The sequence below is a fragment of the Triticum urartu genome, chromosome 1A (genome assembly GCF_056163025.1).
Source record: "Triticum urartu cultivar PI428250 chromosome 1A, HENAU_Tu73, whole genome shotgun sequence".
Taxonomy (NCBI): Eukaryota; Viridiplantae; Streptophyta; class Magnoliopsida; order Poales; family Poaceae; genus Triticum; species Triticum urartu.
This window is the reverse complement of record NC_141873.1, coordinates 518,288,772-518,316,109: the sequence shown is the minus strand read 5'-3', so window position 1 is coordinate 518,316,109 and position 27,338 is coordinate 518,288,772.

Sequence of the window (27,338 nt, the reverse complement as noted above, 5' to 3'; positions counted from 1 at the left end):
GAATTTGACCTAAAGGCGTTGCTGTTCGTGACCATCAATGATTGGCCTGCTCCCAGTAACCTTTCAGGACAGACAAACAAGGGATACCACGCATGCACGCACTGTTTGGACGATACTGACAGTATATATTTGGCTAATTGTAAGAAGAATGTGTACCTGGGACATCGTCGATTTCTTCCGAGCAGGCATCCCGTAAGAAAGAAAGGCAAGCATTTCAAAGGTGAGGCGGATCACCGGACGAAGCCTCGCCACCGTACTGGTGCTGATGTACATGATATGGTCAAGGATTTGAAGGTGGTCTTTGGAAAGGGTCCTAGTGGACAACCTGTTCCGAATGACGCTGACGGACGCGCACCCATGTGGAAGAAGATATCTATATTTTGGGACCTGCCCTATTGGAAAGACCTAGAGGTCCGCTCCACAATCGACGTGATGCACGTGACGAAGAATCTTTGTGTGACCCTGCTTGGCTTCTTGGGCGTGTATGGGAAGACAAAAGATACACCACAGGCACGAGAGGACCAGCAACGTATGCACGGAAAAGATGGCATACATTAGGGTCATGCAAGCTACGTTCTTACCAAAGAAGAGAAGGAAATCTTCTTTGAATGCCTGCTCAGTATTAAGGTACCATCTGGCTTCTCGTCGAATATAAAGGGAATAATAAACATGGCAGAGAAAAAGTTCCAGAACCTAAAGTCTCATGACTACCACGTGATTATGACGCAACTGCTTCCGGTTGCATTGAGGGGGCTTCTACCGGAAAACGTTCAATTAGCCATTATGAAGCTATGTGCATTTCTCAATGCAATCTCTTAGAAGGTAATCGATCCAGAAATCATACCAAGGTTAGAGAATGATTTGGTGCAATGTCTTGTCAATTTCGACTTGGTGTTCCCACCATCCTTCTTCAACATCATGACGCACGTCCTAGTTCACCTATGCGAAGAGATTAACATTTTGGGTCCTGTATTTCTACACAATATGTTCCCCTTTGAGAGGTTCATGGGAGTCTTAAAGAAATATGTTCATAACCGTGCTAGGCCAGAAGGAAGCATCTCCAAGGGCCGTCAAAATGAGGAGGTCATTGAGTTTTGTATTGACTTTATTCCTGACCTTAAGCCGATTGGTGCTCCTGAATCGCGGCATAAGGGCAGACTGGATGGAAAAGGCACGCTAGGAGGGCAACAAATAATATGTATGGACGGACATTCTCTCACTGAAGCACACTACACAGTTCTACAGAATTCCGCCTTGGTGGCTCCGTATATGGATGAACACAAGAATTTGCTACGCTCCAAACACCCGGAGCGGTCTGATGACTGGATTACACGTGAACAAACCAGGAGTTTCGCCAGCTGGTTGCAGACACGTACCATGCATGACACCTCTATTGAAGATGACATGTACTTGTTGTCCCAGTTACCATCTTCGAATATAATGACTTTCAAAGGGTACGAGATAAATGGTAATACATTTTACACGATCGCCCAAGATAAGAAGAGCGCCAACCAAAACAGCGGTGTCCGCTTTGATGCAGAAACCAAGACAGGAAAGGAAACATATTATGGTTATATACAGGACATATGGGATCTTGACTATCGACGTGGTTTGAAGGTCCCTTTGTTTCGGAGCAAATGGGTCAATATGACACGAGGCGGGGTAACGGAAGACCCGCAGTACAGAATGACAACAGTGGATCTCAACAATCTTGCATATGCAGACGAACCATTTGTCCTAGCCAATGATGTGGCACAGGTTTTCTATGTGAAGGACATGTCTACCAAGCCAAGAAAAAGAAAAGATAAGGAAGCGAATGCATCGTACGATGAGCCAAAGCGGCACATAGTTCTTTCTGGGAAGAGAAACATCGTGGGAGTGGATGACAAGACAGACAAGTCAGAAGATTATGAAAAGTTTGATGAAATTGCTCCATTCACAGTGAATATTGACCCGAGCATCCCGTTAAATGATGAAGATTTTCCATGGTTACGGCGCAAAGGGACACACGCGAAGAAAAAGTTTCACACCCAAAGATCTGGGATGTGATCGGCTTCACTATCATCACTTTCTTTTGTGTTTCACACCCAGAAGGGAATCTCTGTAATAGTTAGGGTAGTTAATTATGTGTTTTGGCATTTGAAACGCGAAGAAATTTTATGTGCAAACAAATTCTTTCATGCCTTTACTGATTTTTAAAGTTAAGTTATTCACAAACTAGTGATTCACACTAATTTCAAATAATTCAAAATTTAAACTATTCAAATTTGAAAACTATGGGCACTAACAGAAAGTTTGTAATTTTTTGTACCTAAAGCAAAAATATTCACAAAGAAACTCTAAATACACAAAAAAACAACTCAAAAATAAATAAAGCAAAAAAATAAAAATAAAAACCCGCCTACTAGGCCAGAGCGGCCTGCATACGACTAGAAACCCAACCTGTTGTTGGGCCAGGATGCAGGCCCGCAAAGGCCCAGTAGGCCAACAGGGCAGCACAGAACATGTAGGCCCAGTAGGCCTGCTTTAGAGAGGAGCTCGAGAGAGCTACCGCACGGGGGTTTATAAACCAGTGCGGTCGCCCCTCGACTAGCGAGGTGGGACTAAACTTGCGCACCGCACCTGCGCCAGCGCACCCCCTTTAGTACCGGTTCGTGGCACCAACCGGTACTAAAGGGGGGCCTTTAGTACCGGTTGGATCCACCAACCGGTACTAAAGGGGGTGCGGTTCCCGCCGCTTGGCCTGGCCAAAACAGGCCTTTAGTACCGGTTGGTGGCTCCAACCGGTACTAAAGGTGCCTTCTATATATACAACACTTACGAAAATTTCATTCTCCCTCTGTTTCTTCCTCTGTTTCCCCATTGAAGCACCGCCCGCGCGCCACGATAGATCGACGCCGTCGCCGTCGCCGCCCCCGTCCCCGTCGTCGCCCCCGTCCTCGTCGCCGCCCTCGTCTCCGTCGCAGCCCCGGGCCCGTCCCCATCGCGCCGTCCCCACGTCGCCGCCCCCGCGTCACGCCTCGGCCCGTCGCCGCCCCCGGCCGTCGCCTCGCCGTCGCCGTCACCCGTTGTGAGCTCTCCCCCTCTAACCCCTCTCCCTCGCCCCCGGCGGCCACCATGGGCGCCGCCCCTCCCCGAGCCCATACACACACGCAAGCATGATGAACACACACACACGTACATATGTATGAATTAATGCATGTATATATTAGTATATACGTATTTTGTATGTTTAATTAGTTTAGATTTTTTAGATTATTATTTTTTCACTAGTATATATGTATGAATGCATGTTAGATGGATATAATTAGTGTTTAATTAGTATGGAATTTTTTTATATAATGTTGTTTTTCAGTTTTTTAATGGATGTATAAAAGTTGTGTTTTCTGTTTTTAGTGTTAGATGCTTAATTAGTATGAAATAGCATATAGAATTTTGACATATGCAATGATAGCATAATTAGTGTTATATAGAAATGTTAGAAATTTTAGTTATCAAAATCCAATCATTAACAAAAGGTTACTTTTGCAGGCATATAGCTAGTATTTGTTCTCGACGATGCCCGGCCCGCATCCTCGCCGTCGAGCCGTCTGCGACGACGTCCGACTGACCCATGTCCGAGACTGGGCTCCGCCGGGCTGGCACTGGGAGGTGCTGCCTGGAGGGGCGCGCCGCTTGATGAGGAACCCGGCCCCGGGTCCCGTCGTCGACCCTGATCTCGTTTGGTTGCGTTCGCGTGGGCCAGTTTCGGTGCGGAGGGAGCCGGCCCCGCCGGAGGTGGTACGTCGCCGTGTCAGGGAGGAGGACGAGCATGTCCATCGCTACATGGTTGCGTTAGAGGGCGGAAGGTTCTCCAATACCTGGCAGTTTCTTCAGGGATCTCACTTCAGCTATGATCCTGTGAGGGTTCCTTCTCTTTGGGTGTCCATCGCCCGCGCCGCAGGAACCGCGAGTGTCCTAGATTCTTTTGTAGTATTTGATCTTTAATTAGCTACCTAGCCAGTGATGTACTATTCAATATTATATATTATTTGAGACGATGTATTCGAGATTATATCTATTATTCGAGACGATGTATTCGAGATTATATCTATTATTCGAGACGATGTATTCGAGATTATATCTATTATTCGAGATGATGTAATTTGAATACTAAATTGTTTTATATTTCTTTTGGCATAGTTAAATAAAAGCTATGGTGGACAATACCGACAGAGAGAGAGAACATACCATGTTCGATATAATACGCGGGCCAGATGATGATCAGAATGAAGAAGATTATGACGGCTCCGAATTTCTAAACAACACCGGAGAGGGTGATATGATATTTGATCGCGACGACCGAATTGATGAAGTCATGAACTACGATTATGACAATGATGAGGTATATATATTTATATAAGCAGGCATCTGGTGATCATCACATGTTTTAAATGAGTTGAAGATATATTAACGAATCGATCTTTCTTCTTTCCGCCATCCGGATCGAGCAAATCTTCAGGCAACAGGACGAAACGAGGCCCGAACAAAAAGTTGAAGGAGGGCGTAAAGTATAATATCGAGGCAATCAAACCTAATGGCGAACCATTAGCGCCTAAGAAGATTGCGGACAAGTTCGTTCGTCAGTGCGGAGTTCTTGTGAAGGACCAACTCCCGATCTCCCTTCAAGAATGGAGAGAGCCAGCAAAGCCACATCCAGATCTTACTTTTGTCAACGACAGACAAAAAAGTCTGCTTTGGGATACTCTCATCGAACATTTCACCCTACCAGATCATTTCACAGAAGAAGATGTGCAGAAAGTCAAGGACGCTGCTCTTAGGAAGATGGCAGTTGCATTCAAGAACCACAAGAATCGTGAATGGGACAAGTACGTCAAGGGAGGAAGGAAGACTCCAGTATTTGAGGGAACACTAGAGAATCAAAGTGCTCATTGGGATGATTTCGTGAAATTCAAGGATTCAGAATTAGCTAAGGAACGGTCGAGAATAAACAAGAAGAATGCCGAAAAAAGGATAAGTTCCATAAGCTGGGGCCAGGTGGCTACGCGGTGGCAATGCCTAAGTGGGATAAGTCTGAGAAAGAGATGGAGGATGCAGGTGTCACTCCGGTTACTAAGAGCTGGCCCCCCAGGTGCAGGACTTGGTTCTATGCGCATGGGGGGGAGTTGGACCCGAAGACAGGCAAAGTTTCGACGAAGGCATGTCTGAACGGAGCCGACGATAATATACTTGTTGCAATAGAAGAGGCTCGAACGGGGGTGTTCTAGCCCAACAGAGAGAACGACGAGCTTACGCGTGCCCTGGGAAATCCTGAACACCCGGGAAGAACACGAGGCAAGGGCGCTATTCAATGGTATGAGGGGTTTTTGGACTGGAACGCCGACTACAGAACCCGTGCGAGAAGGAAGATTGCGGAGGAGAAGCAGAGGAAGATGGAGGAGGAGAAGAGGAAGCTGGACTATGAACGCCTTCAAGGCCTAGAATCAGCGCACGCGGACTTGGTAGTCAAATTCCAGCGACAGCAGGAGCAGATCAACTCACTTAGCCAGCAAAGGGGGTCTCAGCAGCTGCAGCAGCTAGCGGATGATCCAGCATTGGATACCACCACCCCATCCATGCCGAGAAGCAGCGTGGGTTCCGCCCCGTTTGACGCAATGCTGGATAGATACCCCGTGGATGACATTGCGGAGAACACTAACTGCGAGCTACACTTCAAAATTAAGAACATATCCTTGAAGGTGGCGGACGGCGTTGCTTATACAAATTCCCCCGATGCAACCTTCCATTGCAACCCGATTCCAGCAGGCTATGCTCGTGTCATGATTGATGAGGTGGTGGACCAATATTCGGGGCTAGAGCTTGACATTCCTGGAGGTGACGAGGAGCACACACTCGGAGATGCCAAACATCGTATCATCCTATGGAGAAAGGATTGCATCATCTTTCGAAGGCCACCGACACCGCGTCACCCGACTCCTCGTCGAAGTTCGCCACCGAGTCAGCAGACTCCCGCTCCTCCAAGTCCACCAACGCGTGAGGCCACTCCTCCTCCTCCAAGTCCGGCAAAGTGTCAGGCCACTCCTCCTCCAAGTCCGACACAGCGTCAGATGTCCACTCCTCCTCCAAGTCCGGCATAACCTCAGGCCACTCCTCCTCCAAGTCCGGCACAGCTTCAGGCCACTCCTCCTCAGCCAACTCAGCCCCGTCAACCGTCTCCACCGCCTCAGCAATCGCAGAAGAGACACCCCGCAGCTATGGTGCGTAGCGGTACGAGTCAAGGTCATAGTACAGGAAGTACAGGCGGAGGCAAGCGATATAAATATGGTCCAAACCTCACTACTCCTCTTCCTGAGAGGGCTTACGACAGGACCGAGGAGCAAAGCAATGCCATAGTGCGGGCAGAAGTCGACGCCCATTTTGGACCGAAACCGCCACCGCCGCCAAGGGAGAAAGTGTCTATGGAAGTAGTTGACCACTTCATTCGTATGGCTCAACCACCAGCTCCTAAGCCAGTTGACACAGACTATGAGCGCCACATCAGGAAGTTACATCGACAACGTCTACAGAAGGAGGCGAGCTCGAGCTCGAGCAAACAACAAGCAGCTGTCAAAAAATGCGAGAAAACCGTTGCCCAACTGGGAGAACAGGCGGCGCAATCGATCCCCCCATTTGTTGTGCCGCCAACAACACGTGACAGTACACGCGCCCAATATTATTGTGGGCAAACAGTTTACATTCCCGAGGTGGGCGATGTGGTAATAACCCAGGAGCATGTAATGCAGGCTGAAACTCTCAACATCACTGTTGGACAACTCCTCGAGATCGAGGACATGCCTGTGCTTACAGAGGAGGAAATAAAACGGAAATATGCCCGAGGCCAACCTTTGGTCAAGCCAGAAGAGGTCAAGAAGCTCCCAACGAGAATGTATGAATTGCATCAATGGTACATGGACATTACCAAGAGATCCGATCGAGAGTCCCTCATGGTGCAAGTCAAGAAGGATCATTACTACCATCAGAAACCTGTGACCGTTGAGTATTCTGAACTATTTCAGTTATACAATCAAGACGCACTCGACAAATCTATCATCGGTTGCTATAGTCTGTAAGTGATTTCTTTCTGTAATTTAAGTCTCAAGCTAGCTGTAGTGATCCTTTTGATCAATCATTACCTATAATTATCCTCACTATATTAATTCTTTTCTGTGGTATTATGCAGGATGAAGATGTATGAAATGAGAAAAGGTGGACGCTATGGCATTGGGTTCATTGACCCAAACACCGTTAATGAATACACATGGAAAATAAATAAGCATCATGAAAAGCAGGTAGAGGACAGCATGCTAGAGTTCTTGAAGCACCTCAAATACAATGAAGATATACTACTTCCTTACAACTTCCAGTGAGTCACACTTTCTTGTACTACAAATTCTCTGTTTTTGCCTACTAGCTAGCTACATGTTTTTGCTTACATATGCCCGCTTAATTAAGACATGCAAACGTGTATGCGTGCAGATTTCACTAGATCTTGTGTATCATTAAAGTTGACGCTAGAACCGTTGAAATACTGGACTCACTACTCAAAGCAAATAGTGACTATAACATCTTGTTTGGGATAGTCAACAGGTAATTTCAATCATTATTAACTATATATCTCGGCCTATTTAGTTCGTCATTTCATGATATGAACTATTTAATAACCCCTTTATTCATTTTCTTTGTCGGCGGGCAGGGCTTGGGCAAGGTTCATCAGCGTCATGGAAGGCGAATGGAAACGACAGCTGAAATGGTTTCGACCCAAGGTAAATAATTAAGTAGTACTAGCTAGCTAGCTAGCTGCCATCTCTTTAATTATCATGCTTGATTAATTATTATCTGATCAAATTAAATTCCATTCTTGTAATAAAGGCCCTGAAGCATGGGCAGGGGACTGATCTGTGTGCAATCTGCATTTGCGAGAACATTCGCATGATGGCGTCCGAAAGGAGCAGATCTCAAAGACAGGAATGGGTACGCTTGTCAGAACACTATTCACAATTTTTACACCATTATCGATATCTAGTCACACAACTAATACACATGCATATTGATCTCCTTCTTAACAGTTCAAAGAGGTGTGGGACAAGCTCCTAGAAATGGGGCGCGTAGAAGCACTTCAAGAGGAAATAGCGGGATTTTTGCTCGACCAGGTCATAAATCCGAAGGGAGAATACTATTACCCGCTACCGCCCCCATCGACCAGGTCATGAACCACTTCCAATTGTCATCATGCTCCGAAGGCACCAATTAGGCTAATGCCACTGGCTCCGAAGGCAACATGCATATGTAGGAGAAATTGTATATAGCTATACATGTGTGTATGTGTGAATTAATATGGTGGTTTGTGAGACATTGATGATATATATATATATGATTGGTTCTACTAGAAATTCTATTTATATATATATGCATAACGTGTACAATGTGTAGTATCGTAAAATACCAGCAAACGAAAAAGAATTAAAAAGGAAAACACAAAATTAAATGAAAAAGAAATCATAAAACCAAAAACCCCCCAAACATTTTAGTACCGGTTGGTGTTACCAACCGGTACTAAAGGGCTCCCGGCCCCCGGAGCTGGCTCGTGCCACGTGGTTGCCCTTTAGCACCGGTTCGTGCTGAACCGGTACTGAAGGGGGGGCCTTTAGTGCCCACACTTTAGTGCCGGTTATGGAACCGGCACTAAAGGGCCTTACGAACCGGTGCTATTGCCCGGTTCTACACTAGTGGTGCATGAGAGTGGTGTGAAGAAGGAGGACTCTATGTCAATGGCGACGACTTCATGATGGCACCGGCAAGGACTGCATCTTCAGGACTCCTCAAGATTTCGAGACTCGAGACAAGAATTCAATACACACTACTGGGTGAAGGACGGTTGACGGGCACCCTGGAGAAACCAGTGGTTGGGCGGGATGCATGGAGAAGTGCCATGACATCTTGCAGAAAGCTTCACCCAGACTCAAAGAGACGGAAGAATACTTCATGCCCGAAAGCTTACCTGTGCAACCGCAAGTCACTATGGGCTCTGGCTTGGTTGACCTTAGTTGTGACTCTGGCTGGGATGGTGCTAGCAGATGTAGAACTACAGTAGGATTGGATGAGCACCGGATAGTGGTCAGAGGAACTCTTCGGAAGACCATGATTCGGTCATCTTGTTCTCAAACACCCTGAAGTGCGAGAATGTAAAGAGAGGGATCGAATCTTGTGAGTAAAGTGTACAAACCTCTGTAGAGGGTTAAAAACCTAATCGATTAGCCGTGTCCCTGGTTACGGACAATTTGAGCCTCTTGACTTGGATCTATCTCGGAACTCTCAACACCGGACTGATAACTTAATTGTGGGCAACTTATGATGATTTGGGCTATGAGACATCGGTTGGCGGAACCATGTCATGATAGAAAACTCCGTAGTACAGACTCTGGTTAATTCCTTTGATGTAGGGAAATAAAACCAGCTTTTATGCAAACAAAACTCAGATACATAGCCACAAAGCCATCTTGCATATAGTATAGTTTATCATTTGTTTTCTCTTATTGTGATATTGCCGGTACATTCAATGTACTGACCTACACGGCCGCAACGTATCATGTTGTAGATATTTCTTCGATGAGTAAGAGTTACGATACAGGGTTACGGTCTACACTCAACTTGCCGATGGCGTTGATGGGACTACACACCCGATTGTTTGTTTCCGCTGAGACTTATGAGGTATATATCAGTTTTACGTTATTTATACATGTGATTGCACTTTGATATATACATTGATGCACTGTGTGTGCCAGTATACCGATCCAGGGATGGCACAGATACATAGAGGCTTGACCGTCTGAGGTCGGGTCGCTACAAGGAGGCACCACCACCACACGGGCCGGCCTTCGAACCGATGCCATCTGAGTCACTGGCACTATTAGGAAAAGGCTTATAGGTGAACTCACATTAGAGGTGGGCAAAGTATAGCACCGGCTACTAGTAATCTAAAAAATTACCAGTGGTGGGCACCAAAATTCTCCCGCCATTACTATCAGCTTACTAGTGGCGGGCATCAGTTTGCGCCCGCCACTGGTAACAACTGTCCAAATTTGTCATGGGACAAATGTTACTAGTGGCAGGCATAAAACCGTGCCCGCCACCGGATTTTTTGGTCCCGTGACAAATTAATCTATCGAAAAATACCAGTGGTGGGCATCAATACGTGCCCACCACTGGTAACTCAATTAGCAGTGGCGGGCTTGATTTTGCGCCCGCCACAAGTATGTTTTTCTGCCCGCCACTGCTAATTTTTCCTACCAGTGATGGGCGCATATTGTTCTCGCCACACGTATTTTTGGAGCCTCTACTCCTCAAGATGTCAGTATGCACTTGCATAATTTTTCTGAATTGTGCAAATGACACGCATTAGCGATTATGATCCAGACACTTTGAAGTTGTGTCTATTTCCTTTCTACTTGAGAGGAAAAGCAAAAGAATGGCTTCTAGCTATGCCTACAGGTAATATAACATAAGGGGCTGATTTTTGTAGTAAGTTTTTGCCTAAGTTCTACCCACGTACAAAAATTATGAAACTTCCTTCACAGATAACAAGTTTTAAGCAGGAAGATCTTGAGCCACTAGCGCTTACACGGGGTTGCATGAAGGAAGCTATAAGGAATTTTCCCACCCATGGAATGGAAGAATGGTTAATCCTTCATATGTTTTATAGTGCTTTAAATCCTCTGTAAAAACTATGCTTGATATTGTTGTAGGAGGAACTATTATGGGTAAACCCATAGCTGATGTTAAAAAGTTGCTTGACGAGATGCTAGAAAACCATGCCTAATGGCATGTTGAAAGGACTACCATGAAGAGAGTCAATGCAATTTAAGAACATAACATGGAGTTAACTGCTAAGCTTGATGAACTCATCTCCATTATGAAAGGTAATGAATAGCTAAAGGTGAATGTTGATATGCTCATTGAGCAAATTATATGTCCATATGCATGATTTTTAGTGTTTGTCCTTTTCACTATGAGCATTGCATAATATTTATTCTTAGTTGGTTTTTATTAGGTTTCTTTCTCTTTGTGTGTCTTGTAGTTGCTGCGGACTTCCCAAGCACTTAGCACGATCAATGGAGTTCAAACAGTGGACACCCAGGACCCCAGACTTGGCCATTTTGAACATGAAAAAAATTCATTTCACCAAAGTGATCCAAATCAAGATCTAAAACAATAAATGGATTGGCCTCATTCATACGAATCCAACGATCCCAAGAACGTCAAATTATGAGTTCGTATGAAGAAATTGTGACCCTTTTACCAAAGAGAGGCAGATCAAAATACGATGTTTCATACGACCATGTGCAGTCATTTGAGCACCCGTATGGAGTCCAGATAGCACTGAAAGTTGCCTCTCGTGATGGGATTCTTCATGGATTTTGTCCCTGTTTGTTCCCACGACTTCCTTGGCCTTCAAGGGATGATTTGGGAGAGGATTGAGCTCATCGAGAGCCCTTGGATCAAATGAGAGAAGCCACATCAAGGGAGGAGGCATAGGGAGAGCTCTTATATATACACCTTCAATCTTTGTCGCCACCATCTTCATATCATCTCAATCTTCATCAAGCCATCATTCTTCATCTCCTCTCCAAGTCGAGCCTCCATCCACATCAAGACACCATTGTTGCAACCTTGAAGGAGACCGGAAGGGAGCCGGCCCGGCGGGGCGCGGCCATGGGCTGCCGCCGGAACGCCACCGTCATCACCATCATCATCCGCGCCATCGTACCGCCACCGCCATCATCACCACCATCACAATCCCTTCCTCCCCCATCACGGTCTCCGTGATGGGTTGTAACAATTCTTGAACCCCCTTATATGTGATGTTATTTGAGTAATTATTGGCTATGGGTCGGTCAATTAGTAAGTGGTTATTTGATATGTGTCATCTAATTATGTGCGTTGCTTATTTACCTCCGGTAACTTAGTGATGGGAGATGTCCTATCAATTGGCATAGTTGGAGACATCCAACTCCCCATGCCACACATGAAGTATATAGATGGTTGTGGAAACCTAGAGACATATGATGTGACAGGTGTTGATATCTTTGTATTAGCCGCCTCAGGTATGGGACAAGAAGTAGGGTGAATGAGTTATCTCAACAACGCGTCTCGAGAGATACTGTTATGTGAGGGACTGCCCACCATAAGTACACCACTGTATCCTATAATGCAGGTACCGCCTTAGTCACAACGTGGCATAGTCGTAAAACCTGAACTCTTTTCCACGCCCATACCAACGAGGTCGTACCTAGATGCCTGCAGTCTCATCCGAAACATCACATAATTCTCTTAGTTTATTTCCTATACTTAGTTTAGTATTTATTTTCTGTTCTCTCTAGTTTAGTTTAACTTGTTTTTACCATTCTCTTGCAACTTACTTAAGTGAGCTATTTCCAAACTCTAGTTTGGATGTGAGCGTGGTAATGTTAGTGACAACACAACTGTGGGGATTGTGGTGCCATCCTATTCGCTCCCTATGGTATCGACAAAACTTACTTAGCACGAAATTGCTACATAGCCATGTGCCCTTGTAGGTCATCATCAAGCATAGGAGCCAGGCAACCCAGCTTGGCAAAAAATCTCAAGTCAAATTGATGCATATGTTGGCTTTATAATGAATGGTAGGAAGGCGTCACTCGTATAGTAAATATGGCGTCGCTAAGTAATGGGATGGAGCCCTCAGGACTCTGCATCAAGGTGTTCTTAAGGAGCCCCCAGTTTATTTTAACAGGCACTTTGGCAAGTCCGAAGTACTTTAAGTAAATACTATTAAAAGGGTTGCGCAAAATATGGCCATGAGCCAAATTATGCATAGTACATAGAGACACAGTAGCGGTATTAGTGCGATAATTCGATGCTAATATTTATAAGAGGGTACTGGTCAACAAAATACAATAAGAAACATAAAAAAATTAAATATAAAAGAGGGGTGGGGCCTTTATTTAACCGTGAAAACGGCGCAGCCGAGCAGCATTCCATGGGTTTCGCTCTAGTCGATTCTTATTGGGACCCCAAAGGCGATATACTCCCCCAGTAATCACTTGGTCAATGATAAATGGTCCATCCCACTTGACCGATAGTTTATGTTGATCTGGCTCATCTGGGTGATGCTAGAGGACTGAATCGCTAACATTGTAAGTTTTTGCTCTGACCTCCCTGCTCTGGTAGTGTCTCATCTGTTGTTGATAGAAGGTGGAACGTGCTCGGGACACATCGCGCTCCTCATCGATGGCATCGAGGTCATCATGCCGATCCAACTCAGCCTCTCATTCTTCATACATTCGCACCCGAGGTGCATCATGGATGTGATCGCTAGGGATGATAGCCTCGGCTCCGTAAACCATAAAAAATGGAGTGTAGCATGTGGATCTATTAGGTGTGGTGTGCTATTTTTGATAGGCCTTGGGATTTCTCTAGAGAGAAAGGATCATGTAGTATAGTAGCGGATAGTATTTCTCTCAGTTAAGAACCAAGATTATCAAACCAGTAGGACACTCATGTGAACAAATGTCAATAGTACCTGCACACGCACACAACAAATACTTGCACCCAACACGGGCAAGAGGGTTGTCAATCCCGTTGTACTCGGTAATTTCAAGGATTAATTCTGGTAGTGATAGATAGATAAATTGCAAAGAAAAATAAAAGATAATAAATTGCAGCATCTATTTTTAGGGTTTTAGTAAATATAAAGTGAATGGACCCCGGGGCCATAGCGTTCACTAGAGGCATCTCTCTTATGAGCATAGCAACTATGGGTAAAGGAATTACTATTGGGAAATTGATAGAAAAGTGCATATTTATGATGTTATTCATGGCATGATCAATCTATAGGCATTACGTCCTAGACAAGTAGACTGACATCCATCTGCATCTACTACTATTACTCCACCTCTCGACTGTTATCATCATGCATCTTAAGGTATTAAGTTCATAACAAACAGAGTAATGCTTGAAGCATAATGACATGATGTATACAAAGCAAGACCAAATAATATGTTCGAGCTCCATCGTTTTATCCTTAGTAGCAACAATCCAAATATGTGCCTCGGTAGACCTGCTATCACAAAGTTAGGACACCGCAAGATTGTGATTTACAAAAACCATGGTGGCTAAAATATGGCTTAATATCTTAATGTTTTCGCCTTTTTACTAGTAGGGGAGACGATAGGTCAACTCGAAAAGGACCTGAAGCAAGCTCGAGAAGCTGCTCAGTACGACAAGGCTCGAGAGGAAGCTGGCCACCGGGTTCATGCCACCAAAATTGAAGAATATGATCAGCTTAAGGCCGACAAGGACCAGCAAGTCCTAAATATTAGGAGACTAAAGTCATAACTAGCTGTCGTCAAAAATGAAAACAAGGAAGCATGCGAATTTCTTGCTGGTAAGCAATCCTTCTTGCGCACGGCCGCATGTGATTCTCTTAAAGGAGTATCTCACTTTTTTTGAATGGCAGTTGTCCTTCCTGAGCAGCCTGGGGGAGCTAGATACACATCACTAAGATCATGGTTAATAAAACAGCTAAAAATCGACTATAAGGAGTTGCCATGTCATCTAGAGCCAACCTAGTAGCCGGCATGTACAATAGTAAATTTTATTATAATTGATTTTATGAACCTAGTTGGGTCACACTTGGCAGGTTTGTTGGGGATCGTTGCAGAAATTAAAAAAATTCTACACATCACCAAGATCAATCTATGGAGAGACTAGCAACGACAGAGAGGGGGGTGTATCTTCATACCCTTGAAGATCGCAAAACAGAAGCATTACAAGAACGTGGATGAAGGAGTCGTACACGAAGCGATTCAGATCGTGGCCGAATCCGATCTAAGCACCGAACAACGGTGCCTCCGCGTTCAACACACGTGCGGCCCGGTGACGTCTTCCGTGCCTTGATCCAGTAAGGAGAGAGGGAGAGGTTGAGGAAGACTCCGTCCAGCAGCAGCATGATGGCATGGTGGTGGTGGAGGAGTGTGGCACTCCAGCAGGGCTTCGCCAAGCACTGCGAGAGACGAGGAGGGAGAGGGGTAGGGCTGCGCCAAGATAGAGGGAGACTCGTGTTGTTGGCAGCCCCAAAAAACCCCACTGTATATAGGGGGAGGGGAGGGGCTGCGCCCCCATCTAGGGTTCCCCCCTAGGGGTGGCGGCCAGCCCTAGATGCATCTAGGGGGCGGCCAGAGGGGGCGCACCCTAGGTGGGCCTTAGGCCCATCAAAGCCTAGGGTTTCCCCTTTCCCCCCTTCCCTGCGCCTTGGGCCTCTTGTGGGAGGCGCACCAGCCCACCTAGGGGCTGGTCCCTTCCCACACTTGGCCCACGTAGGCCTCCGGGGCTGGTGGCCCCACCTGATGGACCCCTGAACCCTTCCGGTGGTCCCGGTACGTTACCGATAACGCCCAAAACACTTCCGGTGTCCAAAATGGGACTCCCCATATATAAATATTTACCTCTGGACCATTCCGGAACTCCTCGTGATGTCCGGGATCTCATCCGGGACTCCGAACAACATTCGGTAACCACATACTTCTATTTCCTATAACCCAAGCATCATCGAACCTTAAGTGTGTTGACCCTATGGGTTCGGGAACCATGCAGACATGACCGAGACATCTCTCCGGTCAATAACCAATAGCGGGATCTGGATACCCATGTTGGCTCCCACATGTTCCATGATGATCTCATTGGATGAACCATGATGTCAAGGATTCAATCAATCCCGTATGCGATTCCCTTTGTCTACCGGTATAGCACTTGCCCGAGATTCGATCATCGGTATACCGATACCTTGTTCAATCTCGTTACGACAAGTATCTTTACTCGTTCTGTAACACATCATCCCGTGACCAACCCCTTAGTCACATTGAGCTCATTACGATGATGTCTTACCGAGTGGGCCCAAAGATACCTCTCCGTCATACGGAGTGAGAAATCCCAGTCTCGATTCATGCCAACTCAACAGACACTTTCGGAGATACCCGTAGTGCACCTTTATAGCCACCCAGTTACGTTGTGACGTTTGGCACACCCAAAGCATTCCTACGGTATCCGGGAGTTGCACAATCTCATGGTGTAAGGAAAAGATACTTGACATTAGAAAAGCTTTAGCAGACGAACTACACGATCTTGTGCTATACTTAGGATTGGATCTTGTCCATCACATCATTCTCCTAATGATGTGATCCCGTTATCAGTGACATCCAATGCCCATGGTCAGGAAACCGTAACCATCTATTGATCAACGAGCTAGTCAACTAGAGGCTCACTAGGGACATGTTGTGGTCTATGTATTCACACATGTATTATGATTTTCGGATAACACAATTATAGCACGAACAATAGACAATTATCACGAACAAGGAAATATAATAATAACCATTTTATTATTGCCTCTAGGGCTTATTTCCAACAGTCTCCCACTTGCACTAGAGTCAATAATCTAGTTACATTGTGATGAATCGAACACCCATAGAGTTCTGGTGTTGATCATGTTTTGCTCATGGAAGAGGTTTAGTCAACGGATCTGCGATATTCAGGTCCGTATGCACTTTACAAATATCTATGTCTCCATTTTGAACATTTTCACGTATGGGTTTGAAGCGACGCTTGATATGTCTGGTCTTCTTGTGAAACCTGGGCTCCTTGACAAGGGCAATGGCTCCAGTGTTGTGACAGAAGAGAGTCATCGGGCCCGACGCATTGGGAATAACTCCTAGGTCGGTAATGAACTCCTTCATCCAGATTGCTTCATGTGATGCCTCCGAGGCTGCCATGTACTCCGCTTCACATGTAGATCCCGCCAAGACGCTTTGCTTGCAACTGCACCAGCTGACTGCCCCTCCATTCAAAATATACACGTATTCGGTTTGTGACTTGGAGTCATCCAGATCTGTGTCGAAGCTAGTTTCAACGTAACCCTTTACGATGAGCTCTTCGTCACCTCCATAAACGAGAAACATGTCCTTAGTCCTTTTCAGGTACTTTAGGATATTCTTAACCGCTGTCCAGTGTTCCATGCCAGGATTACTTTGGTACCTTCCTACCAAACTTACGGCAAGGTTAACATCAGGTCTGGTACACAGCATGGCATACATGATATACCCTATGGCCGAGGCATAGGGGATGACACTCATCTTTTCTCTAACTTCTGCCGTGGTCGGGCATTGAGTCATGCTCAATCTCACACCTTGCAATACAGGAAAGAACCCCTTCTTGGACTGATCCATATTGAACTTTTTCAATATCTTGTCAAAGTACGTGCTTTGTGAAAGACTAATGAGGCGTCTCGATCTATCTCTATAGATCTTGATGCCTAATATATAAGCAGCTTCTCCAAGGTCCTTCATTGAAAAACACTTATTCAAGTAGGCCTTTACGCTTTCCAAGAGTTCTATATCATTTCCCATCAATAGTATGTCATCCACATATAATATGAAAAATGCCACAGAGCTCCCACTCACTTTCTTGTAAACACAGGCTTCTTCATAAATCTGTGTAAACCCAAACGCTTTGATCATCTCATCAAAGCGAATGTTCCAACTCCGAGATGCTTGCACCAGCCCATAGATTGAGCGCTGGAGCTTGCATACCTCGTCAGCATTCTTAGGATCGACAAAACCTTCCGGCTGCATCATATACAATTCTTCCTTAAGGAAACCATTAAGGAATGTCGTTTTGATGTCCATTTGCCATATCTCATAATCATATAATGCGGCAATTGCTAACATGATTCGGACGGACTTCAGCTTCGCTACGGGTGAGAAGGTCTCATCATAGTCAACCCCTTGAACTTGTCGATAACCCTTAGTGACAAGTCGAGCTTTATAGATGGTCACATTGCCATCCGCGTCTGTCTTCTTCTTAAAGATCCATTTATTTTCTATGGCTCGCCGATCATCGGGCAAGTCAGTCAAAGTCCATACTTCGTTTTCATACATGGATCCTATCTCGGATTTCATGGCTTCAAGCAATTTGTTGGAATCCGGGCCCGCCATCGCTTCTTCATAGTTCGAAGGTTCACCGTTGTCTAACAACATGATTTCTAGGACAGGGTTGCCGTACCACTCTGGCACGGAATGTGTCCTTGTGGACCTACGAAGTTCAGTAGCAACTTGATCCGAAGTTTCATGATCATCATCATTAACTTTCTCTCTAGTCGGTGCAGGCACCACAGAAACATTTTCTTGAGCTGCGCCACTTTCCGGTTCAAGAGGCAGTACCTCATCAAGTTATACTTTCCTCCCACTTACTTCTTTCAGGAGAAACTCTTTCTCTAGAAAGGATCCATTCTTTGCAACAAAGATCTTGCCTTTGGATCTGAGGTAGAAGGTATACCCAATAGTTTCCTTAGGGTATCCTATGAAGACGCATTTTTCTGACTTGGGTTCGAGCTTTTCAGGTTGAAGTTTCTTGACATAAGAATCACATCCCCAAACTTTCAGAAACGACAGCTTAGGTTTCTTCCCAAACCATAATTCATACGGTGTTGTCTCAACGGATTTCGACGGAGCCCTATTTAAAGTGAATGCGGCAGTCTCTAAAGCATAACCCCAAAATTATAGCGGCAGATCGGTAAGAGACATCATAGATTGCACCATATCCAATAGAGTGCGATTACGACGTTCGGACACACCATTACGCTAAGGTGTTCCAGGCGGCATGAGTTGTGAAACAATTCCACATTTCCTTAAGTGCGTGCCAAATTCATGACTCAAATATTCTCCCCCACGATCTGATCACGAGAACTTTATTTTCCTGTCACGTTGATTCTCTAACTCATTCTGAAATTCCTTAAACTTTTCAAAGGTCTCAGGCTTGTGTTTCATTAAGTAGACATATCAATATCTACTCAAGTCATCAGTGAGGGTGAGAACATAACGATAGCCACCGCAAGCCTCAACGCTCATTGGACCGCACACATCAGTATGTATGATTTCCAATAAGTTGGTTGCTCGCTCCATTGTTCCGGAGAACGGAGTCTTGGTCATTTTGCCCATGAGGCATGGTTCGCACGTGTCAAATGATTCACAATCAAGAGACTCCAAAAGTCCATCTGCATGGAGTTTCTTCATGCGTTTGACACCAATGTGACCAAGGCGGCAGTGCCACAAGTATGTGGGACTATCATTATCAACCTTACACTTCTTGGTATTCACACTATGAATATGTGTAACATCACGTTCGAGATTAAACAAGAATAAACCATTGACAAGCGGGGCATGACCATAAAACATATCTCTCATATAAATGGAACAACCATTATTCTCAGATTTAAATGAGTAGCCATCTCGCATTAAACGAGATCCAGATACAATGTTCATGCTCAAAGCTGGCACTAAATAACAATTATTGAGGTTTAAAACTAATCTCGTAGGTAAATGTAGAGGCAGCGTGCCGACGGCGATCACATCGACCTTGGAACCATTCCCGACGCGCATCATCACCTCGTCCTTCGCCAGTCTCCGCTTATTCCGCACCTCCTGTTTTGAGTTACAAATATGAGCAACCGCACCGGTATCAAATACCCAAAAGCTACAACGAGCGCTGGTTAGGTTCACATCAATAACATGTATATCACATATACCTTTGGTATTGCCGACCTTCTTATCCGCTAAGTACTTGGGGCAGTTCCGCTTCGAGTGACAGTTTCCCTTACAATAAAAGCACTCAGTCTCAGGCTTGGGTCCATTCTTTGGCTTCTTCTCGGCAGCTTGCTTACCGGGCGTGGCAACTCCCTTGCCGTCCTTCTTGAAGTTCTTTTTACCATTGCCTTTCTTGAACTTAGTGGTTTTATTCACCATCAACACTTGATGTTCCTTTTTGATCTCCACCTCCGCTGATTTCAGCATTGAATATACCTCAGGAATGGTCTTTTCCATCCCCTGCATATTGAAGTTCATCACAAAGCTCTGGTAGCTAGGTGGAAGCGACTGAAGGATTCTGTCAACGACCGCGTCGTCCGGGAGATTGACTCCCAGCTGAGACAAGCGGGTGTGCAACCCAGACATCTTGAGTATATGCTCGCTGACAGAACTATTCTCCTCCATCTTACAACTGTAGAACTTGTCGGAGACTTCATATCTCTCGACTCGGGCATGAGCATGGAAAACCATTTTCAGCTCTTGGAACATCTCATATGCTCTGTGCTGCTCAAAACACTTTTGGAGCCCCGGTTCTAAGCTGTAAAGCATGCCGCACTGAACCAGGGAGTAATCATCACTACACGACTGCCAGGCGTTCATAACGTCTTGAGTTGCTGGGAAAACAGGTCCGTCACCAAGCGGTGCTTCAAGGACATATGCTTTCTTGGCAGCTATGAGGATAATCCTCAGGTTACAGAACCAGTCCGTGTAGTTTCTACCATCGTCTTATAGCTTGGTTTTCTCTAGGAACGCGTTAAAGTTGAGGGCAACATTAGCGTGGGCCATTTGATCTACAAGACATATTGCAAAGTTTTAGACTATGTTCATGATAATTAAGTTCATCTAATCAAATTATTTAATGAACTCCCACTCAGATAAACATCCCTCTAGTCATCTAAGTGATACATGAATCGAGTCAACTAGGCCGTGTCTGATCATCACGTGAGACGGACTAGTCATCATCGGTGAACATCTTCATGTTGATCGTATCTTCTATACGACTCATGCTCGACCTTTCAGTCTTCCGTGTTCCGAGGCCATGTCTGTACATGCTAGGCTCATCAAGTCAACCTAAGTGTATTGCGAGTGTAAATCTGGCTTACACCCGTTGTATGCGAGCGTTAGAACCTATCACACCCGATCATCACGTGGTGCTTCGGAACAACGGACCTTAGTAATGGTGCACAGTTAGGGGGAACACTTTCTTGAAATTATTGCGAGGGATCATCTTATCTAAGCTACCGTCGTTCTAAGCAAATAAGATGTAAAAACATGATAAACATCTCATGCAATCAAATAGTGACATGATATGGCCAATATCATTTTTGCTCCTTTTGATCTCCATCTTCAGGGTGCCATGATCATCATCGTCACCGGCATGACACCATGACCTCCATCATCATGATCTCCATCATCGTGTCTTCATGAAGTTGTCTCGCCAACTATTACTTCTACTACTATGGCTAACGGTTAGTGATAAAGTAAAGTAATTACATGACGTTTATGTTGACACGCAGGTCATAAATAAATTAAGACAACTCCTATGGCTCCTGCCGGTTGTCATACTCATCGACATGCAAGTCGTGATTCCTATTATAAGAACATGATCAATCTCATACATCACATATATCATTCATCACATCCTTTTGGCCATATCACATCACACGGCATATGCTGCAAGAACAAGTTAGACGTCCTCTAATTGTTGTTGCAAGTTTTTTACGTGGCTGCTATAGGTTTCTAGCAAGAACGTTTCTTACGTACGCCAAAACCACAACGTGATATGCCAATTTCTATTTACCCTTCATAAGGACCCTTTTCATTGAATCCGATCCGACTAAAGTGGGAGAGACAGACACCCGCTAGCCACCTTATGCAACTAGTACATGTCACTCGGTGGAACCAGTCTCACGTAAGAGTACGTGTAAGGTCGGTCCGGGCCGCTTCATCCCACGATGCCGCCGAATAAAGATAAGACTAGTAACGGCAAGTAAATTGACAAAATCGACGCCCACGACAACTTGTGTTCTACTCGTGCATAGAAACTACGCATAGACCTAGCTCATGATGCCACTATTGGGGATCGTTGCAGAAATTAAAAAAATTATATGCATCACCAAGATCAATCTATGGAGAGACTAGCAACGAGAGAGAGGGGAGTGTATCTTCATACCCTTGAAGATCGCGAAACGGAAGCGTTACAAAAACACGGATGAAGGATTCGTACACGAAGCGATTCAAATCGCGGCCGAATCCGATCTAAGCACCGAACAACGGTGCCTCCGCGTTCAACACACGTGCAGCCCGGTGACGTCTCCCATGCCTTGATCCAGCAAGGAGAGAGAGAGAGGTTGGGGAAGACTCCGTCCAGCAGCAGCACGACGGCGTGGTGGTGGTGGAGGAGCGTGGTGGTGGTGGAGGAGCGTGGCACTCCAGCAGGGCTTCGCCAAGCACTGCGAGAGACGATGAGGGAGAGGGGTAGGGCTGCTCCAAGAGAGAGGGAGATTCGTGTCGTTGGCAGCCCCAAAAAACCCCACTATATATAGGGGAGGGGAGGTGTTGCGCCCCCATCTAGGGTTCCCCCCTAGGGGTGGAGGCCAGCCCTAGATGCATCTAGGGGGCGGCCAGAGGGGGAGAGGGGGGCGCACCCTAGGTGGGCCTTAGGCCCATCTAAGCCTAGGGTTTCCCCTTTCTCCCCTTCCCTGCGCCTTGGGCCTCTTGTGGAGGCGCACCAGCCCACCTAGGGGCTGGTCCCTTCCCACACTTGGCCCACGCAGGCCTCCGGGGTAGGTGGCCCCTCCCGATGGACCCCTGAACCCTTCTGGTGGTCCCGGTACGTTACCGATAATGCCCAAAACACTTCCGGTGTCCAAAACGGGACTTCCCATATATAAATATTTACCTCCGGACCATTCCGGAACTCCTCGTGACGTCCGGGATCTTATTCAGGACTCCGAACAACATTCGGTAACCACGTACTTCTATTCCCTATACCCCTAGCGTCATCGAACCTTAAGTGTGTAGACCCTACTGGTTCGGGAACCATGCAGACATGACCGAGACATCTCTCCGATCAATAACCAACAGCGGGATCTGGATACCCATGTTGGCTCCCACATGTTCCACGATGATCTCATCGGATGAACCATGATGTCAAGGATTCAATCAATCCCGTATGCGATTCCCTTTGTCTACCGGTATAGCACTTGCCCGAGATTCGATCGTCGGTATACCGATACCTTGTTCAATCTCGTTACGACAAGTCCCTTTACTCGTTCCGTAACACATCATCCCATGACCAACCCCTTAGTCACATTGAGCTCATTACGATGATGTCTTACCGAGTGGGCCCAGAGATACCTCTCCGTCATAAGGAGTGACAAATCCCAGTCTCGATTCATGCCAACTCAACAGACACTTTCGGAGATACCCATAGTGCACCTTTATAGCCACCCAGTTACGTTGTGACATTTGGCACACCCAAAGCATTCCTACGGTATCCGGGAGTTGCACAATCTCATGGTCTAAGGAAAAGATACTTGACATTAGAAAAGCTTTAGCAGACGAACTACACGATCTTGTGCTATGCTTAGGATTGGGTCTTGTCCATCACATCATTCTCCTAATGATGTGATCCCGTTATCAATGACATCCAATGCCCATGGTCAGGCAACCGTAACCATCTATTGATCAACGAGCTAGTCAACTAGAGGCTCACTAGGGACATGTTGTGGTCTATGTATTCACACTTGTATTACGATTTCCGGATAACACAATTATAGCATGAACAATAGACAATTATCATGAACAAGGAAATATAATAATAACCATTTTATTATTGCCTCTAGGGCATATTTCCAACAAGGTTTACCCCTAGTTTTCAAAAACACTCATTCACGCCCAAACCACTTTGTTCGTCTTATGCTTTTGCCCTTTGACCGTTTGACCATGAATTCAAAAAATTCTTAACAAATTCATTATAACTCAGAAAAATGCGAATAAGATATTAAAATGTTGAGAAAAACATCACCTATATGTGCATGTGATTTGCACTCATGAAAAAAAGTGTTGGGAAGTCCCCATCTCATTTTGAGCTCATATGATCTCAACACGAACAGTAAAATCTAAAAAAATTGTAAAACAATTCAAAAAATTCTTTAAAAAATTGTGGCAAATATTGGACAATGTTTTTAGTGCTTGCCAAATTTCATCAAGGAATGGCATTCATGTAAGTTGTGGGCAAAAAACAAAATTAGCACTCCAAAATGCTTTTGTTTTCGAGTATCGGTTTTGTTTTTTTTTTCTCACCACAACTTCCACGAGTGTCATTCCCTTATGAAACTTGGCAAGACCTCAAAACATTGGTCAATGCTTGCCACCTAAAATTTTTAGAATAAATTTTACAATTTTTCCAGATTTTATTGTTCAAGCTGAGATCATAGGAGCTCAATCTGAGATGGGACCTCCTAACACATTTTTCATGAATGGAAATGACATGCACATATAGGGGATGTTTTTATGAACATTTTGATATCTTATTCACATTTTTCTGAGTAAGTATGATTTTTTACGATTTTTCTAGACGGTCAAAGGGCAAAAGCATAAGACGAGCAAAGTGATTTGGGCAGGTTCGAGTGTTTTAGGAAACTAGGGGTAAACCTGCCGAGGGGGACAAAACTAAGGGCACAGAATTAATTATCCTTAAATTTTAAATGTGTACTACTTTATTGATAGTTGGCCCACCTTACAACCCCACAAAGAGTCTTGGGGCTCGTGCTACAACTGGCTACTAGTGAAGAGCGTTCTCTTCTCTCTCCTCTTCTCTCTCCTCTTCTCTCTCTTCCAAAACTAAGCAAAGATATAATTTTATAGTCCTTATAGCCTGCTTATGTCACCTTATTGTACTTTGCTTTAAAGGATGTGATGATTGGTCTTAAGTAGGTTTATTTTTTACTCCATCTGTTACAAAATATATTTCATCATGGAGGGAATAGATTGCATGAGTTGTATGGATATAATAAGGGGCCGTGTGTGAGGTACACAGCTGCAAACGGAGCAAAATAAGGGATGCCCGGTCGATGGCTGCGGATGCGCCCCTCTGAGGGGCCTGATTAGTTGTATCGGCTGTTGATGCTCTAACATGAGGCATCCTCAATAACACTGCGCTCCCTAGTTTTATAGAGCCCATATTTAATTGAGGTCTTCAACTGGAATTTGGTCACCCGATTTTGACCGAGTCAACAATTTGGCAATGCTCTCTCATTCAAGTCTTTTATACTAGTATACATTATGCTTCCGAATTTTTAGGGCCACACAATTAATTGACATCTTCAATTTATAATTGGGTCACTCGATTTTGACCTGTCAATAATTTATCAATGAGCTCTCTCATTCAATTCTTTTAATTAACTATGTTCCTTAATTTTGAAACTCTTTAAGTCAATTGGGTTACTCAATTTTGAATTTGGTTTACGATTTTGATTAGGTCAATAATTTTCCAAATCAATCAATAGCAACCGACCTATGAAAATATGTAAATCCCGTGTATCCCTCCCACCATCTAGAAAAAAATGCCACCATGTGATTCTATAGCACCAATATAGTACATGCAGCCATTGATGCAGAACTTTCCCCACATAAATATAGGTTGGTTTGCGGATAACACATGATCACACCATGAAAGGCCCACCAAATCATTGTATTATAAACAAAAAGAAACACACTCCATTATCTCCGCCACTCGACAATCTAAATATTACATAAGTTCCAAAATATAAGGGGTGTTAGCTTTTCTCAAACTCAAATTTCTATAACTTTGAACAAGTTCAGAGCAAAAAATATCGACATCCACAATATTAAACAAAAATTATGGAAATTCATTGCATGACAAATCTAATTATGCTGATTTGATATTATCAATTTTCATATATTGCCCTACAAATTTGATCAAAATTAAAAGTTTTAACTTTTCAAAAAAGTAATACACCTTGTATTTTGAAACAGAGCAAGATTTTTTTGTAAGAACCCAAGAACACCAAGGGTGCAACAAAGCGCGCCCAACCCTTCTATACTGTACACTATGCTCCCTGGTTTTTAAGACATCACAACCAATTAAGGTCTCCAATTGATATTAGGTCACCCGATTTTGACCGAATCAAGAATTTCTCAAAGCTCTCTAATTCAATTCGGTTATACTATACACTATACTTCCTAATTTTGAAGGCCTTACAATTAATTGAGGTCTTCAATTTAGAATTGGGTCATCGATTTTGACCGGATCAACAAATTTCTTTAGGAGCTCTTCCATTTAGTTACTTTAATTCACTACTCCCTAATTTTGAAGCTCTTTCATTCGACTGAGGTATTCAATTTTGGATTGAGTCAATAATTTTTCAAATCAATCAGCAGTAACCAGCTATAAAAACATATCAACCCCGCGCCCTCCCATCACCTAGAAAAAAGAGGCGCCACCATGTGATACTATAACACCAATATAGTACATGTAGCCACCGATGTACAAATTTCCCCACATAAATATGGGTTGATTAGCGAATAACACATAATCACACCATGAAAGGTCCACCACATTATTTACAAATAAACATAAAACACACTCAATCATCTCCCCACCCGCCAAACTAAATATTCCATTAGTTAAAGAATATAAGGGGTATTAGTTTTTTTGGAAAGTCAAATTTCTGCAGCTTTGACCAATTCAGAGTAAAAAATATCCACATCCACAATATTAAACAAAATGTATGGAAAATTATTTAATGATGAATCTAATGACATCAATTTGATATTTGATATATTTCTCTACAAATTTGATCAAACTTAAAGAGGTTTGAGTTTTCAAAAAAGTAATGCACCTTATATTTTGAAATAAAGAGAGTATTTTTTTAGGAATCCCAAGAACACCAACGGCGTAGCAAAGCGCGCCCAACCCTTATAGTATAATTGAAACTCACATGAAAGGGTTTGATAGATTCCCGGTTATTATTGAGTTGGACTCATCAGTTGTAGTTAAGTTGATCCAAGGACGAGACCAAGATAGATCGATTTATGCTTCTTTAGTTAAGGAGATTAGATATCTCTTGTCTCTTCGAGAAAATTGTATTATTCGTGTTAGCCAATAGCCGCTTACAAAATAAGGTTAGCAATAGTCTAGCAAATTTCACTAGTGTTGAGGGTAAAACCATGACTTGGATCGGCCCTTGTCCCTCTATTGCGGTCGAGCTAGCCTCTGCTGATCGTAATCTTTTGGTGGTTGACTAATACAATTTTTTCACTCGCAAATAAGGGGGGATGGGAGGGGGGTGTTGATAGATACGAGCATTCGTCATATCCTAGGGCAGTAGGACAGCCACCTACCTATCCAGTGGCGTAAAACGGAAGGACTTTCTCGGTTCGATTCGCCCCCAACAACGCCACATGCCGAGCGATGGTTTTATGCATGAATTCTTAAGAGGCAGGACAATCACAAGCACGGCATTAAAGACAGCGATGAGAACTGCCAGTCTTCCACTGTGAGCTGCCGCGCAGATGATACTAGATCCCAGGCCCCGTCACGTATAGGCAGTACCCAGCAATTGCCATAGCTTCCTGTTGATGATGTGAAGGGGGGAG